The sequence below is a fragment of the Macaca fascicularis genome, chromosome 10 (genome assembly GCF_037993035.2).
Source record: "Macaca fascicularis isolate 582-1 chromosome 10, T2T-MFA8v1.1".
Taxonomy (NCBI): Eukaryota; Metazoa; Chordata; class Mammalia; order Primates; family Cercopithecidae; genus Macaca; species Macaca fascicularis.
The window spans coordinates 30,741,734-30,765,079 of record NC_088384.1 but is presented as its reverse complement, the minus strand read 5'-3'; the positions used below and the strand labels follow the sequence as shown (position 1 = coordinate 30,765,079).

General features: G+C 49.8%; 1 pseudogene; it reads left to right on the top strand.

Moving 5' to 3' along the window:
• LOC102128267 (putative inactive beta-glucuronidase protein GUSBP11) overlaps nt 1–23,122 on the top strand; it is a 33,270-nt pseudogene extending 10,148 nt beyond the window's left edge.
• The last annotated feature ends 224 nt before the right edge of the window (nt 23,123–23,346 follow it).

Here is a 23,346-nt window from a genome sequence, read left to right as displayed (position 1 = left end):
TTTAATTTTTTTTTTTTAAACATATCTTTTTCCTTTTGTGAGATGAAGCCTTAGACTGTCGCCCAGGCTGGATGGTAGTGGTGCAATGATTGACAGCTGTTTTGGGGCTGCAGTTGTAAGTTTCAAAGAATTTAGGCTGAGTGTGGTGGCTAATGCCTGTCATCCCAGCACTTTGGGAGGCCATGGTGAGCGGATCGCTTGAGCTCAAAAGTTCGAGACCAGCCTGGGCGACATAGTGAGATCCTGTTTCAAAAAGAATAAATAATTTAAATAAATAAAGAATTTAAATAAGAATCACACAGCAAAGGTGATGCAGCATAGAGCAATTTATTGTAAAGGGAAAAATATTTTGCAAGTGAAATGCAGAATAGCCCGGGCACAGTGGCTTATACCTGTAATCCCAGCACTTTCTGAGGCCGAGGCGGGTGGATCACTTGAGCTCAGGAGTTCAAACCAGCCTGGACAACATTAGGTGGGTGTGGTGGCATGTGCTTGTAATCCCAGTACTAGGGAGGTTGAGATGGGAGAATTGCTTGAACCCAGGAGGTGGAGGTTGCAGTGAGCTGAGATTGCAACACTCAAGTATGTAATCCCAGGTGCTTGGGAAGCTGAGACAGCTTGGGTGACACAGTGAGATCCCATCTCAAAAAACACAGTGAAGTAAAAAATACGCGCTTCACCCTGAGAGAGAATTCAGGGCAGGCTGCTGGTAAGGATGAGAGAGCGCTGATTATCAGTGGGGAAACTCCCTTTTTGGGAGTCTTCCATGATGAATTCCTAAGGGGCTGGGAGAGGTGTTACTCTAATTACATTCTGGGTCGTCTTCTGGCTGCACATGGGTTGTAGCTGTACATGCTTGTTCACACATCACACGTCTCAGTGCCGTGGTTGGCACTTCCGAAGGACACGGTCACTTCCTTGACTACCTACTCTGCCTCAAGATCATAGCCTGTTGCAGCTCCAAACTCCTGGCTCAAGCAATCCTCCCTCTTCAGCCTCCCAAGTACCTGGGGTTGCTGGGACTACAGGCAAGCACCACCATGCCCAGCTAATTATTGTTATTTTTAGGGAAGATGTGGTTTCCCTATGTTACCCAGGCTGGTCTTGAACTGCTGGGCTCAAGCCATCCTCCCACTTCAGCCTCCCTGTGTTGGTGTGTTGGGATTACAGGTGTGACCACTGTGCCTGGCCAAAAGCATGTTTTTTTTGTTTTGTTTTGTTTTTTGAGACAGAGTCTTGTGCTGTGACCCAGGATGGAGTGGTGCAGTGGCACGATCTTGGCTCACTGCAACCTCTGCCTCTCAGGTTCGAACAGTTCTCCTGCCTCAGCCTCCCAAGTAGCTGGGATTACAGACGTGTTCCACCATGCGCGGCTAATTTTTGTATTTTTAGTAGAGATGGGGTTTTGCCATGTTGACCAGGCTGGTCTTGAACTCCTGACCTCCCAGAGTGCTGGGATTACAGGCATGAGCTACGGTACCTGGCCCCAAAAAATGTTTTTTTTTAAATTCAGAAAAACACGCTGGGAGCAGTGGCTTATGCCTGCAATCCCAGCACCTTGGGAGGCTGAGGCAGGTGGATCACCTGAGATCAGGAGTTCGAGACCAGCCTGGCCAACATGGCGAAACCCCATCTCTACCAAAAATACAAAAATTCAGCAGGTGTGGTTGTGCATGTTTATAATCCCAGGTACTCAGGAGGCTGAGGCAGGAAAATCAACTGAACTCCAGAGATGGAGGTTGCAGTGAGCCGAGATCACGGCACTACAGTCCAGCCTGGGTGACAGAGTGAGACTGTGTCTCAGAAAAAGAAAAAAGAAAAAAAAAGCAACAGAAGCAAATGGCTGCCTGGGAGTGGCCGCTGTGGGGCATTCCCATTTGTGTGACCCAGGCTGTGTCCCTCCCTAAGCCCTGGTCTCTCTTGCCTCCTGTAGGGCTGGTGAATTACCAGATCTCCATCAAGTGCAGTAACCAGTTCAAGTTGGAAGTGCATCTTTTGGATGCAGAAAACAAAGCTGTGGCCAATGGGTCAGGACCCAGGGCCAGCTGAAGGTGCCACTTGCCAGCCTCCTGTGAACGGACTGGATGCATGAACACCCCGCTTACCTGTACTCGTGGGAGGTAATGGTGGTTCGGGATTGCTTAAGGGAGGTCTTTTGCCCCCTCTGGCAGCCCTGGCTTCAGCAGGAGCCCGGGACAGGTGAACGGGCAGGCGCGGTCCTCTGAGCTCTCTGATGTTTCCCACCTTTGGCGGGAGGCCCAGATGTTTTTTTCCTTTTTTGAGATGGTGTCTGTCACCCAGGTTATAGTGCACTGGCCTGATCACAGCTCACTGCACCCTTGAGCTCCCAGGCAGCAGCAATCCTCCTACCTTGGCCTCCTGAGTAGCTGGGACTGTAGGCACATGCTACCATGCCTGGCTAATTAAAACAATTTTATTATAGTCCAGGCAAATAATCCCAGCCCTTTGGGAGGCTGAGGTGGACAGATCACTTGAGGCCAGGAGTTTGAGACCAGCCTGGCCAACATGGTGAAGCACCATCTCTACTGAAATATGAAAATTTGCTGGGCATCTGTAATCCCAGCTACTCGGGAGGCTGAGGCAGGAGAATTGCTTGAACCTGGGAGGCAGAGGCTGTGGTGAGTTGAGATCACGCCAGTGCGCTTCATCCTGGGCGACAGAGTGAGACTGTCTCAAAACAAAATGTTTTTTGTAGAGTTGGGGTCTCACTCTGTTGCCCAGGCTGGTCTTGAACTGGACTCAAGTGAGCCTCCTGCCTTAGCCTCCCAAAGCATGGGGATTCCAGGCATGAGCCACCTCGTCTGGTCAAGGAGAAGGCCCGATTTTGAAGGGCAGGTCCCAGGGTCAGCCAGGAAAGGGCAGAGCCTCTGATTGCTGCTTCTCTGCTTGCAGGCCCAGAGGCGGCTGCTGGGGTGCACTGGGGGTCTTCCTGCTGCAGGGCAGGCCAGGCCAGATGGGGCTCAGGCTGTCGGGGTGGTCGCACCTGGCGCTTTGGTGTCATAGGTGTGGCTGACTGCACACACGTCACTGGGTCCTTTTTCTGACTTCCACACACTCCCTGTAGGGGATCCACGCTGTGGCTGTCACCGAGAGCCAGTTCCTCATAAATGGGAAACTTTTCTATTTCCACGGAGTCAGCAAGCATGAGGATGTAGACATGCACTGGGGCTCCTGGGTCCTCGTGGGGGCTGCCTCTGGTCACCTTCCACTTTTGCCTTCCTTGTGTCCCGCAGTTCAGGGCAATGAGGCAAATGAGCTTCCCTGTGGCAGCTCAGGGTGATGAGGCAAATGGCTCCAAACCACCCCACAGTGGAGCCGGTGGTTGGACTGGAGAAGGGGCTCATAGGGTGGCTCTCCAGGGTCCTGGTTGTTGGAGGAAGTGCAGCTTCGACAGGGACGGGTCACTGGGCTCTGCTGTCCCCTGGATCCGAGGGAAGGACTTCGACTGTCTGCTGCTGGTGAAGGACTTCAACCTGCTTCGCTGGCTTGGTGCCAACGCCTTCTGCACCAGCCACTATCCCTGCACAGAGGAGATACTGCAGATGCGTGACCGGTATGGGATTGTGGTCATTGATGAATGTCCTGCTGTGGGCGTGGTGCTGCTATGAGTCCCCACCACACAGCTGCTCCACCTGGCCAGCCTGCAGGCCACATCGTGACCCTCTGTCCCTTCCCTCCTGGACCCCTGGCAGCTCTTCAGCAACGTGTCTATGCATCACTACATGTGGGTGATGGAAGAATTGGTGCACAGAGACCAGAATCAGCCCGCCGTGATGATGTGGTCTGGCCAAGGAGCCTGCGCCCTACCTGGAATCTGCCGACTACTACATCAAGTGAGTGCCCCCTGCCTGCCCTGGGCTGGATTGGGAAGGAGACCCTGGCAGGTGGCAAATGGGTGGGCATGTGCTATGCGAGATCAGTGTCCCGTCCCAGCCCAATGGGAGGGCCATCCATACCCAGACAGTTCAGGAAACCAGATATCTACCTACCCAAATTGTGGTTTTCTTTTTCTGTTTTTGAGAGGGAGTTTTGCTGTGTCGCCCAGGCTGGAGGACAGTGGTGAGATCTTGGCTCACTACAACCTCGGCCTCCTGGGTTCAAGTAATTCTTCTGCCTCAGCCTTCTGAGTAGCTGGGATTACAGGCGTGCATGAGTGCATGCACTTGGCTTGTTTTGTTTTTGAAACAGGGTCTCACTCCGGTTGCCCAGGCTGGAGTACAGTGGCATGATCTCGGTTCACTGCAGCCTTGACTTCCCAGGCTCAGGTGACCTTTCTGCCTCAGCCTCCCAAATAGCTGAGATTATAGATGTGTGCCACCATGCCCAGCTAACTTTTGCTTTTTTTTTTTTGTTGACAAAGGCTTGCTCTGTTGCCCAGGCTGGAGTGCAGTGGTATGATCTCAGCTCATTGCAACCTTAACCTTGCAGGTTCAAGCGATTCTCCTGCCTCAGCCTCCCAAGTAGCTGGGACTACAGGCGCGTGCCACCACACCTGGCTAATTTTTGTATTTCTAGTAGAGGTGAAGTTTCACCATGTTGGCCAGGATGGTCTCCATCTCTTGACCTTGTGATCTGCCTGCCTTGATCTTCCAAAGTTCTGGGATTACAGGTGTGAGCTACCGTGCCCAGCCAACTTGCATTTTTTAGTAGAGACAGGGTTTCACCATGTTGGCCAGGCTGGTCTTAGTGTACTGACCTCAGGTGCCTGCCTTGGCCTCCCAGAGTGTTGGGAATATAGGGTGACCAACTGTGCACGGTTAATTTTTGTATTTTTAGTAGAGATGGGGTTTCACCATGTTGGCCAAGCTGGCCTCGAACTCCTGGCCTTCAGTGATCTGCCTGCCACAGGCTCCCAAAGTGCTGGGATTACAGGTGCGAGCCACCATGCCCACCCCCCTTTTCTTCCTTACAATCATGCAGTTCTAACTCATCATTCAGAGGTGGAGTTTTCATTTGTGGTAGAGGCAACAAAGGTTGTAGAAATGCTCCTTGAGGCAGATGCCACACCCCAATTTCATGCAGTGCTTTGGGCTGAGCCAAGTCTGCAGCAGGCGGAAGGCTCTTGAGATGTCATCCCAGCCTGGGCAAAGGACAATTCAGGGCACAGGGGGCACAGGAGTGTGCTCAGCAGGACTGGGTGGACATGCCCTTTGTTGGGAAGGTGAAGAGTACAGCCTTCCAGGAGCGGGTGCCTGAGGCTTCCGGATAGGCTTCTTTGGGAGGTGGTCAGAGGAGATGCCTGTTTTCCAGGGCAGGAATTGGAGGGAGCACCCAGGCTGGAGAGGTTCAGTCAGGCTGTCACAAGGCTTTGAAGCTTGCCATCTGAGAGCCTGGCTGTTGGAGAGCATGGGTTTGGAGCTTGAGGCTAGGGGGTTCTGTTCTGTCCAGTGCCAGCCACAGCCTTTGGATGGGCAGAGCAATGATTGGGGGAGGGTGTAAAAGAAAAATGAAGTGAGGAAAGAGAAGAGGAAAACTGGCTTCAACAAGAGTCTAGGCCGAGTGCGGTGGCTCACGCCTATAATCCCAGCCCTTTGGGAGGCCGAGGTAGGTGGATCATCTGAGCTCAGGAGTTTGAGACCAGCCTGGTCAACAGATAGTGAAACCCTGTCTTTACTAAAAATAGAAAAATTATCCGGGTGTGGTGGGGGACGCCTGTAATCCCAGCCACTTGGGAGGCTGAGGCAGGAGAGTCTTGAACCTGGGAGATGGAAGTTGCAGTGAGTCAAGATTGTGCCATTGCACTCCAGCCTGGGCAACAAGTGAAACGCCGTCTCAAAAACAATGACAACAATGACAACAAACAGGCCAGGTGTGGTGGCTCACATTTGTAATCCCAGTCCTTTGCAAGGCCAAGGCAGAAGGATTGCTTGAACCCAGGAGTTTCAGACCACCCTGGGCAATATAGCAAGACCCCATTTTTACAAAAAATTAAAAATTAGCTGGACATGGTGGCATGTCCCTGTAGTCCCAGCTACTCAGGAAGCTTAGGCAGGAGGATTGCCTGAGCCCAGGAGATCGAGGCAGCAGTGAGCTATGGTCGTGCCACTGCACTCCAGCCTGGGCAATAGAATGAGACCCTGTCTCTAAAAACAAAAACAACAGTAAGAAAATGGGACCATCACTCACAGCACCTCTGCCTCTGTCCTCCCTACTTGAATGAGGAGCAGGGCGTCTCAGTTGCTCAGAGCAGCCCTTGAATGAGCCCCAGCTATTTCTGGGGTCCTCAGACGAAACCTCCCATGGCCAGGTCATACCCAACACGGGCCTCCTCCCCTGTTCTGGCCACCACTTGGAGATGCTGAATGACAGAGGCTCGGGCTTCGGGCGTTCCTGGCAAAGCCTCACCCCCGAGGCCCCACAGCTCAGACCCGGTCCTTGGTTCACACGGCCCCACTTCTGGCCTCTTTTTCCCTTACGACCAATTTTTCCTGAAGATCGCTGGATCCCTCATTCAGGTGGAGTGCTGCAGGGTGACACTTTTTCTAGGGCTGACCCAGGGCTGCAGAGTCCCAGTGTCACAGGCAGGCCTTGCCTGAGCCTCTACCTGAGCCCCTGCTCCTCCTCTCCCACAGGGAGGTGGGAGGTTGCAGTGAGGTGAGTTCAGGCCACTGCCCTCCAGCCTGGGCAACAGAGCGAGACATTGTATCAAAAAAAAAAAAAAAGGGGGGGGGGCACGGAGGCAGTGTAGACAGCTCAGGGCATGGACTAAGGTGCCTCATTGCCACCTTCTTGCCTGGCACTCAGATGTCATTCCACCAGGCCCACGAGGCCTCCGGGGAAAGCCATGTTAATGGCTAAGACCAAGGGGGTTGCCCTCAACCAGCAGTCACTGCAGGAGCTGCAGAGCATCGGGCGGCCCACCCCCTTCTCCATGCTGCCTCCTGGGAGGTGAGCCTGGGTGCCTGGAGCCCGGGGTGGCCTGGATCCCCGGCCCACCTCTTCCTCTCTTCAGCCTCCTGTTCTCAGGTGACGTGAGCCGTGTGTGGGACTATAGGCACAGCGTGGAGCAGTATGGTGCCCTGGATGGCACTGCATGCTCCAGCGTCTACTGGCAGATCTGCCAGGTGTGGGTGCTACTGCAGGCATAGCAGGCCTAGGTCCTCCCGCACCTGCCCCCAATTAAAATGGGCGTGGGAGGAGGTTGCTGCGTGTTTCCTGCCCCAGCCTGGCTCCCTCATTGCTGGGCTTTCTGGGGCTGGCTTATGGGGATGGTCAGGGACTAGAGAGGCAGAGCGGGGTCTCCTGTAATCCCAGCACTTTGGAAGGACAAAGTGGGAGGATGCTTGAGGCCAGGAGTTTGAGACCAGCCTGGGCAACACAGGGAGACCCCGTCTCTACAGATAATAAAATAGCCCAGCGTGGTGGCCCATGCATATAGTCTCAGCTGCTTGTAAGGCTGAGGTGAGAGGATCACTTGTGCCTAGGAACAGAGGCTGCAGTGAGCTATGATCACACCACTGCATTCCAGCCTGGACAAGAGTGAGACCCAGTCTCTAAGAAACTAAAAATAAAAAATTAAAAAAAAAACTGGAAGTGGAGAAAACTGGGCAAGGGCAGTGAGAGTCTTAGATGGGAAGGGAAGAGGGGGCTCCCACCGCAGCCTCTGCCCTGTCCAGGCCCCATCCCCTTAAACAGGGTATCACAGTGACCTCCTAGGCCAGGAGCGGTGACTCATGCCTATAATCCTAGCACTTTCGGAGGCTTGGGCAACATAGCAAGACCCGAGCTACCACATTAAAAAGAAAGAAAGAAAAAAAAAAGCTAGCCATACTGGGTGGGTGATTCACACCGGTAATCCCAGCACTTTGGGAGGCTCAGGTAGGGGGATGACCTGAGGTCAGGAGTTCTAGACCAACCTGGCCAACATGGTGAAACCCCATCTCAAACTCTGTCTCGAAAAGAAAAAAAAAAAAAAAGCAATGAGTGGCGGCACACACCTGTAATCCCAGCTACTTGGGAGGCTGAGTCAGGGGAATCATTTGAACCCAGGAGGCGGAGGTTGCAGTGAGCCAAGATTGCCTCACTGTACTTCAGCCTGGGTGGCAGAGGGAGACTCCCTCTTAAAAAAAAAAAAAATTAGCTGGGCATGGTGGCAGGTTCCTGTAATCCCAGCAATTTGGGAGGCTGAGGCAGGAGAATAGCTTGAACTCAGTGGTCAGAGGTTGCAGTGAACCGAGATGGAGTCACTCACTGCACTCCAGCAATCCTGAAGAAACTTAAGAACTAAACATAGTATGGTCTCCTGGATGAGATCTTGGGACAGGAAAAGGTCATTAGGGTAAATAGTAAAGAAATCTGAATCAGGACGAACCTTAGTTAATAATAATGTATCAGTATTGGTGTATTGGGACCGGGGATGGTGGCTCACATCCTAGCACTTTGGGAGGCTATGGTGGGAAGATATTGAGGTCAGGAGTATGAGACTAGCCTGGGCAACATAGCGAGACTGCATCTCTCTAAATTTTTTTTTTTCTTTTAGTTAGTCAGCATGGTGGTATGCACTTATAGTCCCAGCTGCTAGGGAGGCTGAGGAGGGAGAATTGCTTGAGCCCAGGAGTTTGAGGCTGCAGTGAGCTGTGACTATGCCACTGTGCTCCACCCTGGTCAGTGGGGCAAGACCCCTTATCTCCAAAAAGTTTTTCATGAAAAAAAAATTTTCTTTTTTGAGATGGGGTTTTGCTCTTGTTGCCCAGGCTGGAGTGCAATGGCGCGATCTCGGCTCACTGCAACCTCCGCCTCCTGGTTTCAAGTGATTCTTCTGCGTCAGCCTCTTGAGTAGCTGGGATTACAGGCATTGTGCCACCACGTCCAGCTAATTTTGTATTGTTAGTAGAGACGGTTTCTCCATGTTGGTCAGGCTGGTCTTGAACTCCCGACCATTAGGTGATCCACCTGCCTCGGCCTCCCAAAGTGCTGGGATTATAGGCGTGAGCCACTGTGCCTGGTCAGAAGCCAACCTTTTACTTATGTATGCAGATGTGTGTCACTATATGTTTATCTATATCTGAATCTGTGTATCTCTCCTACTGGTTCTGCTTCTCTGGTTTGAATCCTAACACAACTATTTTTTTTTGAGCTGGTGTCTTGCTCTGTCACCCAGGCTGGAGTGCAGCAGTTTGATCTCTGTTCATTGCAACCTCCGCCTCCTGGGCACAACTAGTATTTTATAATCTGTTAGGAATTCAAATGTTTTTCAAAAGATCAAACTACATATGTAAATACATTTCAAATACAAACTTTAAAAATCATACTATGAAGCATTAAGTAAGATTCTGCGTTATTAGGCCAGGGACAGTGGTTTATGCCTATAATCCCAGCACTTTGGGAAGCCAAGGCGGGCAGGTTTCTTGAGCTCAGCAGTTTGAGACCCCCCTGGGCAATATAGAAAGACCCTATCTCCACAAATATAGAAAAATGAGCTGGGCATGGTGGTGCGTGCCTGTAGTCCCAGCTGTTTGGGAGGCTGAGGTGGGAGGATCACTTGAGCCCAGGAATTTGAGGCAGCAGGGAAGCATGATTAAGCCATTGCAGTCCAGCCTGGGTGACAGAGTAAGACCCCGTCCCACCCCCCAAAAAAAGTTAACATCATTGTATAATTGTATTCTAAATTACTAGCAAAATGAAAGAAAATTTAAGTGTTATTTAAAAATAGGCAAGGTGCAGTGGCTCGTGCCTACAATCGCAGCACTCTGGGAGGGCAAAGCAGGTGGATCACTTGAGGTCAGGATTTCGATACCAGCCTGGCCAACATGGTGAAACCCCATTTCTACTAAAATTGCAAAAGTTTGCCTGGTGTGGTGGCGCGTGCCTGTAATCCCAGCTACTCAGAAGGCTGAGGCGGGAGAATCGCTTGAACCCAGGAGGCGAACGTTGCAGTGAGCTGAGATGGCGCCACTGCCCTCCAGCCAGGGTGAAGGAGCAAGACTGCATCTCAAAAATAAATTAATAAATAAATAGCTAAACAGTTGGTTCAAATGGACATAAAGATGGAAATAACAGACACTGGGAACTCCACAGGTGGGGAGGGAAGGAGGGGAAAGGGTTGAAAAACTGCTCATTGTGTACTATGGTCAGTGTTTGGGTGATGGGTTCAATAGAAGCCCAAACCTTAGCATTTTGCAGTGTACTCATGGAACACACCTGCACATGTGCCCCATGAACCTAAAGTTTAATACAATAAAAATAATAAACTTAGTGCAATAGACAATTGTAGACATTTAATCATAAAACACAAGATAAAATAGCACTGTTTTTTTTTTTTTTTTCTGAGGCAGTCTCATTCTGTCACCCAGGCTGGAGTGCAGTGGTGAGATCTCAGTTCACTGCAACCTCCATCTCCTGAACTCAAGCAATTCTCGTGCCTCAGCCTCCTCGGTAACTGGGATTACAGGCGCACATGGTCCGCCTCCTGGGTTCAAGCGATTCTCTTGCCTCAACCTCCTGAGTAGCTGGGATTAGAGGCACCCACCACCATGCCCGGCCAATTTTTGTATGTTTAGTGGAGACAAGGTTTCATGATGTTGGCCAGGCTGGTCTTGACCTCCTGACCTCAGGTGATCCACCAGCCTCGGCCTTCCATAGTGCTGGGATTACAAGCATTAGTCACCATGCCTGGCCAAATATTTTTCTTTAATTCCTTCATCTTTAAATAATCCCATTTCATTTTGATGACTTTGAGATTATATGACAGAATTCTTGGGGGAAAAGTTAGGACTGTAATCTTTTTATTGACAGCAAGCAGTGTGTTTTGCTCCAAAAAAATCATTCTGCTTTCTTTTGATCTTTCGGTTTCATTATGTATAAATGGGTTTTTGTTTTGTTTTGTTTTGTTTTTGTTTTTGTTTTTTTGAGACAGGGTCTCACTCTGTTGCCCAAGCTGGAGTGCAGTGGCGTGATCGTGGCTCACTGTAACCTCTGCCTCTTGGGTTGAAGTGATCCTCCTGGCTCAGCCTCCTGAGTAGCTGGGATTACAGGTGCACAACAACACGCCCATTGAATGTTTGTATTTTTAGTAGAGATGGGTTTCAGCATGTTTGCTGGGCTGGTCTCAAACTCCTAACCTCAAGTGATCAGCCTGTCTTGGCCTCCCAAAGTGCTGGAATTACAGGTGTGGGCCATTGCGCCTGACCTAGATGTAGATTTTAATCGATTCCCCAAATCAGTTTCAATTCTGTCATGCTCATTATCTGCTTCTTCAAAAAGTCTTCGAACCAGAGTTAAGAATATTATTAGTACAACAGTAGCTGGTTCGAGGTGGCTCAGGTATGTAATCCCAGCACTTTGCCGGGCCGAGATGGGTGGATCACCTGTCAGGAGTTCGAAACCAGCCTGGCCAACATGGCGAAAACCCGTCTCTACTAAAAATACAAAAATTAGCCGGGCATGGTGGCAGGTGCCTGTCATCGCAGCCACTTGGAAGCTGAGGCATGAAAGTCGCTTGAACCCGGGAGACAGGGGTTGCAGTGAGCTGAGACTGTGCCACTGCACTCCTGCCTGGGCGACAGAGGAAGACTCCCCTCCATCTCAAAAAAAAAAAAAATTATTATCGCATCAGATGCTCTGCTTTGTCAGTGTTATCTTCTGACTCTTGAAGATAGTAAAGTATAGAAGTGTGAAATATGGAAAAATTATTATTATTATTATTATTTGAGGCAGAGTCTCTTGCTCTGTTATCCATACTGGAATGCAGTGGTGAGATCTTGGCTCACTGCAACCTCCGCCTGCTGAGTTCAAGTGATTCTACAGGCTTGTGCCACCACAGCTGGGTAATTTTTGCGTTTTTCATAGAGACGGGGTTTTGCCATGTTGACCAGGCTGGTCTTGAACTTCAAACGTCAAATGATTCACCTGCCTTGGTCTCCCAAAGTGCTGGGATTACAGGTATGAGCCACTGCACTCAGACTGGAAAAATTATTTTTAAATTAATTAAGTATATCCTTGTTCAATTTGGAATTTTAGTGAATCAAAAAACTCCATGAATAGTCTCAATACAAAATAATTCAGATTTCAGATTCAGGCCAAAACAATAGTATTACACCAACAAAAATACTAGTATTTCCATATTTAAAGCGAGCACAGCAGGCTGTGTGCGGTGGCTCATGCCTGTAATCCCAAGACTTTGGGAGGCAGTGGTGGACGGGTCACTTGAGGCCAGGGGTTTGACACCAGCCTAGCCACCATGGTGAAACCCTGTGTCTACTAAAAATACAAAAGTTAGATGGGCACTTTGGCAAGTGCTTGTAATCCCAGCTACTCAGGAAGCTGAAATTTGAAAATCACTTGAATCCAAGAGGCGGAGGATGCAGTGAGGTGCGAGCTGTGATGGCACCACTGCACTCCAGCCTGAGAGACAGAGTGAGACTCTGTCTCAAAAAAAAAAAAAAGCACAGTGCATAAGGATACTGGAAAACCAGAATGCTGGAGACCAAGGTAGAAGGAGTAGGGTGGAACATAAACAGAATACATTCTCAATGAATGCTTCTTGAATAACTCCATGATATTTTAGAGAATTACCGCATCTGCCCTAAAACAGACCTAAAGCTAATGAGTTCGTTCCCTTGCTCTATCTATGAACTAATTGATGTTTTTTTCCTGAGAGCTACTGTGTGGCCACATGGGCATTCCTGAGTGAAGACTAGCTATGGGCAGCATTCTACTAGGGTTTTGTTCTTTCCTTTTGTTTTGTTTTGTTTGTTTGTTTTGAGACGGAGTCTCGCTCTGTCACTCAGGCTGGAGTGCAGTGGCTCAATCTCAGCTCACTGCAAGCTCCGCCTCCCAGGTTCATGCCATCCTCCTGCCTCAGCCTCCCGAGTACCTGGGACTACAGACACCTGCCACCATACCTGGCTAATTTTTTGTATTTTCAGTAGAGACGGGATTTCGCCATGGCCAGGATGGTCTCACTCTTCTGACCTCGTGATCCGCCCACCTCAGCTTCCCAAAGTGCTGGGATTACAGGCGTGAGCCACCGTGCCCAACCGGGTTTTGTTCTTTCTTAATTTTCTTTTTTCAGAGACAGGTCTAACTATGTTGCCCATACTGGAATGCAGTGGTGTAAACATAGTGTACTATAGCCTTGAACTCCTGGGCTCAAATAATCATCCTGCCTCAGCCTCCTGGATAGCTGGGGCTACAGGTGTGTATCATCATGCCTAGCTAATTTATTTATTTTTTAACTTTTTCTGCAGAAACAAGCTCCTGCCATGTTGTCTGGACTGGTCTCCAATTCCTGACCTCAAGTGATCCTGCCACCTCAGCCTCCTAGTGTTGGCATTATAGGCCTAAGCCACTGTGCCAGGCCTTTTATCACATCTTGAAGTCAGTAAGAAGTGGATCATCTCATCTGGCCGGGCACGGTGGCTCATGCCTGTAATCCCAACACTTTGGGAGGCAGAGGTGGGCAGATCACAAGGTCAGGAGATCGAGACCATCCTGGCTAATGCAGTGAAACCCCGTCTCTACTAAACAAGAAATTAGCCAGGGTGGCAGTGGGCACCTGTTGTCCCAGCTATTGAGAGGTTGAGGCAGGAGAATGGCATGAGCCCAGAAGGCAGAGCTTGCAGTGAGCCGAGACCACGCCACTGCACTCCAGCCTGGGCAACAGAGCGAGGAGACTCTGTCTCAAAACAAAAACAAACGAAAAAAAAACAAACAAAGAAGTGGATTATTTCATAGACCAGAGCTTTCAGAACAAGCCAGTATTTTGGCTATTCTTGGACCTTTGCTTTTTTTTTTTTTTTTTTATAGACAGAGTTTCACTCGTGTTGCCCAGGCTGGAGTACAATGGTGCAATCTCAACTCTCTGTAACCTCTGCCTCCTGGGTTCACGTGATTCTCCTGTCTCAGCCTCCCAAGTAGCTGGGATTACAGGCATGTGCCACTACGCTTGGCTAATTTTTTTCTGTTTTTATAGTAGAGACGGGGTTTTGCCATGTAGGCCAGGCTGGTCTCAAACTCTTGACCTCAGGTGATTCACCCGCCTCTGCTTCCCAAAGTTCTGGGATTACAGGCGTGAGCCACCACACCCAGCCTGCATTTTCATATAAATTTAGAATTAGCCAGGCATGTTGGCAGACATCTGTAATCCTAGCACTTGGAGAGACTGACGTGGGAGGATCACTTGAGCCCTGGAGTTTGAGGCTGCAGTGGGCTATAATTGCACCACTATACTCCAGCTTAGACAACAGAGCAAGATGCTTTGTAAAAAAAAACATTAGAATCAGCTTGTCAATATTTATTAAGAAATATGTTGAGATTCATCCTAATGGTGACTGTTTATTAAAGAAAAAAAAAAAAAGGCCAGACTCAGTGGCTCACATCTGTAATCCCAGCACTTTGGGAAGCTGAGGTGGGCGGATCCCAAAGTCAAGAGCTCGAGACCATTCTAGCTAAAACCGTAAAACCCCGTCTGTACCAAAAATACAAAACAAACAAAATAAAAGCTGGGGGGTGGGGGTGGCGGGCGCCTGTAGTCCCAGCTACTTGGGAGGATGAGGCAGGAGAATGGCGTGAATGCGGGAGGTGGAGCCTGCAGTGAGCCGAGACTGCGCCACTGCACTCCAGCCTGGGTGACAGAGCAAGACTCTGTATCAAAAAAATAAATAAAAAATAAAAAGAAATATGTTTAGATTTTGATAAGAATTACATGTAATCTACAAATCATTTTGAGGAGAACTGATCTTTATAATATTGAGCGTTCCAATCCATGAACATGGTATATTTCTCCAGACTCACACAAATATTAATGAATGCAAAAGAAAACGTCAGGATGGTAGGGTTGTTGATGCAGAGAACACCCATGGGAATGTCGTTCTGGCACTACTTGCCTTCTAAGGGCTGCCTCTGCTCCTTACTTCCTTCTTCTAGGTTGCCTGATTATCATGTGAACTTGTCCTATGCCCAGTGCTGATTGATTCAAGGGAATGCACCTGCCCAGGCCAGTCCAATAAATGTCCTTACACAGATTTTTCGAAAGGAGACTGAAGGAGAGTTGAACCAGACTCTCTGATTGCAAACTATAAAACTTAGGAGCTCCCTGTAACCATGCTTCAGATTATGTGAACTAGAGGATTGGGGGAATTGCTGAGAAATAAGGACAAATCTCAAAGAAATGGAGACATGACAAGAGAAGAGAGTGGTGTTTGAGTCTCTGGCTCCACATAGTTCTTAAGGCCAATGAGGTCTGAGAGATAGTCAGAACTATCTTGTTTATGAATTCCATGAGACAGTCCATAAATCTGTCTTTAGGCTTAAGATAGTTTGAGTGGGGTTTCTGTCACTTGCAACAAGAGTCCTGACTACTGAAATTGAGTGGAGTTAAAAGGTATAGCCTCAATAGGTGAGCTAGCTCTGGCTTTAAAAGGCTTCCAGTTTGAATTACACTCCATTCCCTCTGATGCCCCTAGAAAGAACCCTCTCTAACACAGGCCAGCAATTGGCAGACATGCTTTTTTTTTTTTCTTTGCAGGAATTTTACTGCCTTGATCTAGGACAGATTATCAGAGGTGGGCACCCTTATCCTCTCTTTCATGCAGGATTTATCACATGTAAGTATTTGTCTTATGTTTGGATGCTACATTTTGGTTAGAATTTAATGATCATGTCTCTCATCAAGATTACCCACATGATCACTCTAAGGCTGTTGTAAGCCTAACTGACAAGTATTCCATATGTCAAGATGTTAAGTGCAATGCAAAATAAGATGCAAGCATCAAATGAGACTGAGAGAGAAATGCTAGAAACCTTCACCTTTACTGCCTTTCTTGATGATAACCTTGCATCCTGTGAGGGAAACAGTGTTACAGTGATAGAAAGGTAAGGTTCTGAAATTTGAAGAGATTGGAGGCCAGGTGTGGTGGTTCATGCCTATAATCTCAGCATTTTGGGAGGCCAAGGTGGGTGGATTGCTTGTACCCAGGAGTTCCAGTTGTGCTGGGCAACACTGTGGGACCTTGTCTCTAAAAATAAAGATAAAAAAAAAATAACTGGGTGTAGTGGCTCACATCTGTAATCCCAGCTACTCAGGAGGCTGAGATGGGAGCATCGCTTGAGGAGGTCAAGGCTGCAGTGAGCGGTGATCATGCCACTGCACTCCAGCCTGGGTGACAGAGTGAGACCCTGTCTCAAAAAAAAAAAAAAAAAAAAAGATTGGAGGGAAGAATTTTTGAAGATACTGTGGTGCAGGGAAAGGGCGTGCCCTGTATATGCAGATTGTCCTCAGCTTTCCAAACTTAACTCTGGAACACGCTACCTTTCATACATTTTATATACTGTATACTGACAGACCCAACACACTTTTCAAAGGCCACATTTGAACGTTTTTAAAAATTTTTTATTTTTTTAAGACAGAGTCCTGCTCTGTCGCCTGGGATGTAGTACAGTGCTACAATCTTGGCTCACTGAAACCTCCACCTCCTGGGTTCAAGCGATTCTCCTGCCTCAGCCTCCCAAGTAGCTGGGACTACAGGTGCGTGCCACCACGTCCAGCTATTTTTTTGTATTTTTAGTAGAGGCGGGGTTTCACTGTGTTAGCCAGGATGGTCTCGATCTCCTGGCCTGGTGATCCCTCCACCTCGGCCTCCCACAGTGTTGGGATTACAGGCGTGAGCCTCTGCGCCTGGCTGTACTACTTTGAATAGGTCTTAATAGGTTTTAATTGTTAATTATTTTTAAATTGATTTAAAAAATCTTCTACAACATGGATGAAACTTGAAGACAGTATACTTAGTGAAATAGGCCAGACACAGACAAATGTCATTTGAGTCCACTTTTATGAGGTACCTAGAATTGGCAAATTCACATAGACAAAAAGGAGATTTGAGGTTATCAGGGCAAGGGGGAAGGAAGAATGGGGGACTGTAGTTAATGGGTTTAGAGTTTCTGTTTGGGAAGATGAAAGAGTTCTGGAGATGGATGGTGGTGAAGGTTGCCCAACAATGTGAATGTACTTAGTGCCATGGGGCTGTACATTTAAAAATAGTTAAGTGGAAATATTAATGCTACGTATGTTTGACTGCAATTATAAAAATGGAGCCAGGTATGGTGGCTCACACTATAATCTCATCACTTTGGGAAGCTGAGGAGGGTGAATCACCTGAGGTTGGTGGTTCAAAACCAGCCTGGCCAATGTGGAGAAACCCTGTCTCTACTAAAAATACAAAAAATTAGCCGGGCGTGGTGGTGCATGCCTGTAATCCCAGCTACTCGGGAGGCTGAGTCAGGAGAATTGCTTGAATCCAGGAGGTGGAGGTTACAGTGAGCCAAGGTTGTGCCATTGCACTCTGGCCTGGGCAACAAGCGTGAAACTCTGTCTCAAAAAAAAAAAGGAATGGGGCTCTATGTAGCAGGAGAGAGAGGGAGAGACAAAAAATATGCTTCTTTTTTTTTTTTTTTTTTGAGATGGAGTCTTGCAAAAGAAAAAGAAAAGGAAATGGGGCTGTACGTGGCAGGAGAAAGAGTGAGAGATCAATTTTTTTTTTTTTTTTTTTTTTTTTTTTTTAGATTGAGTCTTGCTCTTTTGCTAGGCTGGAGTGCAGTGGCGCGAGCTTGGCTCACTGCAACCTCCACCTCCTGGGTTTAAGCCATACTTCTGCCTCAGCCTCCCGAGTACTGGGACTACTGCTGTGTGCTACCATGCCCAGCTAATTTTTGTATTTTTAGTAGAGATGGGGTTTCACCATGTTGGCCAGGATGGTCTCGATCTCTTGACCTCATGATCTGCCCACCTCAGCCTCCCAAAGTGCTGGGATTACAGGCATGAGCCACGGCTCCTGGCCAATATTACACTTCTTTTTTTTGAGACGGAGTTCCTCTCTTGTTGTCCAGGCTGAAGTACAATGGCACGATCTCAGCTTACTGCAGCCTCCGCCTCCCGTGTTCAAGCAATTCTGCCTCAGCCTCCTGAGTAGCTGGGACTATAGGTGCACACCCACACCAGGCTAAATGTTTTTTTTTTTTTTGAAACAGAGTTTCACTCTTGTTGCCCAGATTGGAGTGCAATGGCACGATCTTGGCTCACCACAACCTCTGCCACCTGGGTTCAAGCAGTTCTCCTGCCTCAGCCTCCCAAGTACCTGGGATTACAGGCATGCGCCACCATGCCTGACTAAGTTTCTCCATGTTGGTCAGGCTGGTCTCAAACTCCCGACCTCAGGCGATCCACTCTCCTTGGCCTCCCAAAGTGTTTGGATTGCAGGCGTGAGCCACCGAGCGCAGCCCAATATTGCAATTCTTAAATACACTTCTCTATTCATTAATTGTCTTAAATGTTATATTCTCATAATTTTAAAAGAGGAAAGATTTTTTGGGGCCGGGGCGTGGTGGCTCATGCCTGTAATTCCAGGACTTTGGGAGGCCCAGGTGGGTGGATCACTTGAGGTCAGGAGATTGAGACCAGGCTGGCCAACATGGTGAAACCCTGTCTCTGTAAAAAATAGACAAGTTAGCTGGGTATGGTGGAGCATGCCTCCAGTCCCAGCTACTTGAGAGCCTGAGGCATGAGAATTGCTTGAACCCAGGAACTCAGAAGGCGGAGGTTGTAGTGAGCCGAGATCGTACCACTGCACTCCAGACTGGGCAACAGATGAGACTCAGTCAGGAGAAAAAAAAAAAAAAAAAAGGTTGGAGATGGTGGCTCATGCCTGTAATGTCAGCACTTTGGGAGGCTGAGGCAGGGAGATCACGAGGTCAGGAGTTCAAGACTAGCCTGGCCAACATGGTGAAACCCCATCTCTACTAAAAATACAAAAACTGGCTGGGCTTGGTGGCTCAAGCCTGTAATCCCAGCACTTTAGGAGGCCGAGGCAAGTGGATTACGAGGTCAGGAGATCGAGACCATCTTGGCTAACATGGTGAAATCCCATCTCTACTAAAAATACAAAAAATTAGCCGGGCGTGGTGGCAGGTGCCTGTAGTCCCAGCTACTCGGGAGGCTGAGGGAGGAGAATGGCGTGAACCCGGGAGGTGGAGATTGCAGTGAGCTGAGATTGCACCACTGCATTCCAGCCTGGGTGACAGAGCAAGACTCTGTCTCAAAAAAAAAAAAAAGAAAAAGAAAAATTAGCCAGCCTTGGTGGCACGTGCCTGTAGTCCCAGCAACTTGGAGGCTGAAGCAGGAGAATCGCTTGAACCCGGGAGGCGGAGGTTACAGTGAGCCAAGATGCCACCACTGCACTCCAGCGTCGGTGACTGAGTGAGACTCCATCCCAAAAACAAAGTTTTTCTTGAAAATAAAAAATAAAGGCCAGGCAGGGTGACTTAGGCCTGTAATCCCAGCACTTTGGGATGCCAAGGTGGATGGATCACAAGGTCAGGAGTTTGAAACCATAATGGCCAACATGGTGAAACCCTGTCTCTACTAAAAATACAAAAATTAGCGGGGTGTGGTGGTGTGTGCCTGTAGTCCCAGCTAGTTAGAGGCTGAGGCAGGACTGTCAGTTGAACCTGGGAGGCGGAGGTTGCAGTGAGCCGAGGTCGCATCACTGTGCTCCAACGTGGCGACAGAGCAAGACTCTGTCTCAAAAAAAAAAAAAAAAAATCGCTGGGCATGGTGGCTCATGCCTATAATCACAGCACTTTGGGAGGCCCAGGAGCTCGAGACCAGCCTGGGCAACATGGTGAGACCCCCATTTCTACAAAAAAAAAATTAAGAGAAAAATAGCTGGGTGTGGTAGCACATGCCTGTGGTCCCAGCTACTCAGGAGGCTGAGGTGTGAGGATCGCTTGAGCCCAGGAGATCAAGGCTGCAGTGAGTTGTGATAGCGCCACTTCACTCCAGTTTGGGTATCAGAGTGAGACCCTGTCTCAACAAATAAATAAGCAAACAAACAAAGAAAAATCTTATGTTCACATCACAAAACCAATCACCAATTACTAGACCAGCTTCTAAGGTAGAAACACTCCAGTCTGAACCCCTGGCAGGGAGCTTGCACCCAGTAAGCCCCAGCTCAACACCACATCCTTGTACCAAAGAGAGTTTGAGATTAAAATCCAGAAAAGCAAAGTTCACTCTTCTTGTGGTTTTGGAGTCTCAGAAGGTGTTTTTTTTTTGTTTCTTAATTATATTGAGCCTTCTTTCAGCTTTAAAGGGAATGTCACCGGGTACGGTGGCTTATGCCTGTAATCCCAGCACTTTGGGAGGCCTAGGTGGGCGGATCACCGGAGGTCAGGAGTTCGAGACCAGCCTGGCCAACATGGTGAAACCCCATCTCTACTGAAAATACAAAATTAGCTGGCTGTGGTGGTACATGCCTGTAATCCCAGCTACTCTGGAGGCTGAGACAGAATTGCCTAGAACCTGGGAGGCAAGAGTTGTAATGAGCCAAGATCACGCCAGCCTGGGTGACAGAGCGAGATTCTGTCTCAAAGGAGAGAAAAAAAAAAAAAGGAATGTGTAGATGCAGTAGCTAAGTACACGTAGGAGCCATTTCAGTGTGGGAGGCGAGGTGACTGATTCCAGGGACTCCAGGTTTCTGGCTGAGGGGCTGAGACCGCCCATGGTCATTGTGATGAGATGAAGATGGAAAATGAGCTGGGCTGGGGGAAGGTGGTCGTCTCCTCTGGATGTGATTAGTTTGAGAGTCCTGTTGGGTAGTAGGGCATGGTCAGTAGGCAGTGGAGGAGCTGAGAGGGTTTGGAGCTGGGATAGACTCCAGCCTCACCATGTGGGCAATAGTGGGGGTCACAGAGTGTGAAGATGGCCAAGAAAGAGGACTGGGTGGGGGTCTGAGGGAGTCAGCAGCTGGGCATGGGACATGGAGAAACAGATGCCAGGGGAAGAGGAAAGGGGAGTCAGACCCCAAAGGGAAAAAGAGTCACTGGAAAGAGGGGCCAGCCCCGTGTCACATCCAGCAGAGACACCAGGTACAGCAGAAGGACCTTGGACATGACCATGAGGAGTGCCTTGTTGGCCATGACCTGGGAGAGATGGGGGTGAGAGCATGGGGGACCACACCAGGTCCCCAGCACACAAAACAGTGCCTGGTAGACAGGATGGATTTATGGATGGGCAGATAGGTAGATGGATGGGTGAATGGAGAGATGATAGATGAATGCAAAGACAGATGAATAGGTGGACAGATGCATAGATGGATGGATGGACAGATGGAATGAATGATCAGAAAAGGCTTCATGAAGAAAGTGAGACTGAGCTGCATCTCCATGGATATATATGAAAGCAGAGGAATCTCCTCTTTGAGTCGGGAATGACCCAGCTTCCTGGTCCAGGGAGGAAGTCAGCCTGACAGCCTGGCTTGACTGGGGACACTTGTGGCGCATTTCAGAGGCCCTTAAAATGGAGCCAAGTGAGGTTGGGCAGGTCTGAGCCAGCTCAGGACTCCTCAGGCATACCGCACAGCTGCCTGTGGGGATGTGTCACTCAGGGAGTTGCTGGGACTCACTGGGCCAGGTTGCCATCAGCACCAATAGCTTCAGAGATGGGGACAGAGGCTGGGGTGACTCCAAGGCTGTGGGCGGCACCTGCTGCAGAGAAGGGACAGGCACAGAGACACTACTGGGATATTGGGCACCCCCTGCCCTGTGCCTAGGTCACAACCTCCACACTGCAGCCCTGTGCCCCTCACACCCAGCAGGTTCCTGCTCCAGCACGACTCCTGGACTGGCCCCAGGTGCTGGCCCCGGAGGTTTCAATCCAAGCATAATTCACCGAGGCATGTGTTTGGCAGCGGGACCCAGCTCACCGTTTTAGGTACGTGGCGCTCACAACTTTCCTCAGCCTGTCCGACCCTCTCCTGTCTCTGGAAAACTCTGTTTTCTTTCTCTGGGGTTTCTTCCTCTCTGCCCTCCAAGCCTTAAGCATGGAACCCTTCCTTTCTCCATGGAGTCTGGGGGAAGCGGGCTAGTCTCAGGGTATCCTGCAGGAAGGGCCCCCACAGTGGGAGCAGCCGCCTTCAGGTTCCAACAGCAGGACACAGCCTGGTCCCGGTGCCTGTGCTGGGATTGGGCAGGGTCAGGGCTCCTCCCCTCTCCCAGGGCAGATGTCTGAGTGAAGGATAGAGGCCAGTTCTGATGAGGGGCTCTGCAGTGGCCTAGAGACATTCCCCTGACCCCCGGTCTAAGGTGAGGGCTGGATGCTCATGCAGCCTGGGAGGGCCACACGGGGGCCTGGGGACACAGGGGTCACCCCAAGGGGAGACGAATGGAAGGCACAGAGAGGACTCTGGGTCTAGGCTGCAGCTCTGTGGCTTGTACTGGGTCATGAGGACAGGGGGACACCAAGGAAGAGATGAGACTGGGTGAGGTCCAAGAGCCCAGCTCTCCCAGGACAGTCACAAGAAAGGAGAGGGTCTCTTGTGGCAGAGATGTGTCTGTCCCTGGAGTCCCGTCACCTCTGGGGCCCAGTGTCTCTCTGTTCACTGGTCGACCTCCCGCCTTCATTTGAGGAAGGGCACCTGAGACTCAGGAGGTGACTACCAGGGAGTACACGGGGGTGCAGAGAACTCCAGGGCCTCCAGGTGAAGTCCAGGGGCATCAGAGTCTGCTGGGGTGGGCATGGGGGCTGCGGTGACCCAAAGTCTGGGGGAACAGCCCCAAGAACCCAGCCAATGTGAAGGGTCCTGTGGTCGGGCTGGTGGGACGGGGTCGACGGCAGAGCCCCAGGGTTTGTCTGGGTGGAGCCCGTGCTTCACCAGGAGAGGTGAGTGGGCCAGGTGTCCCAGGGGACAGGAAGCTCCAGGCCATGCCAGGCTTAGGCCTCCCCACACCCTGCCAGGACAGTTTTGTGTGCTGTGGGAGAGACCCCTAGATTCCAAACTCAGAATCCAGAAACCAAGAAGGAGGGAGCACAGCCTGCTCTGGGTACACACGGGGAAACCAAGGCTGCAGAGGAAATGACTGGGCCAGGACACCTGGCAAAGGTGACTTGAGAAGGCCCCTAGGAAGGTGCAGGGTTGTCTGCTCTCCAGAGGGCTCTAGTGGAAAGGAGGGAATTAAGATGGGGGGAGAGACCCTGGGTGGACCAGATGACCACACCACGAACCCTCCCAGAGACTTTAGACAGAGAGAGGTGCTCCACAGCACCCCACGCTACCTCTGCCATCTCTCACCCCCTCCTCTGTCCACACAGGTCAGCCCAAGGCCACCCCGTCAGTCACTCTGTTTCCGCCATCTGAGGAGCTGCAAGCCAACAAGGCCACACTAGTGTGTCTCATGAGTGACTTCTATCCGGGAATCTTGACGGTGACCTGGAAGGCAGATGGTACCCCCATCACCCAGGGTGTGGAGATGACTGCGCCCTCCAAACAGCAACAAGTACATGGCCAGCAGCTACCTGAGCCTGACGCCCGAGCAGTGGAGGTCCCGCAACATCTT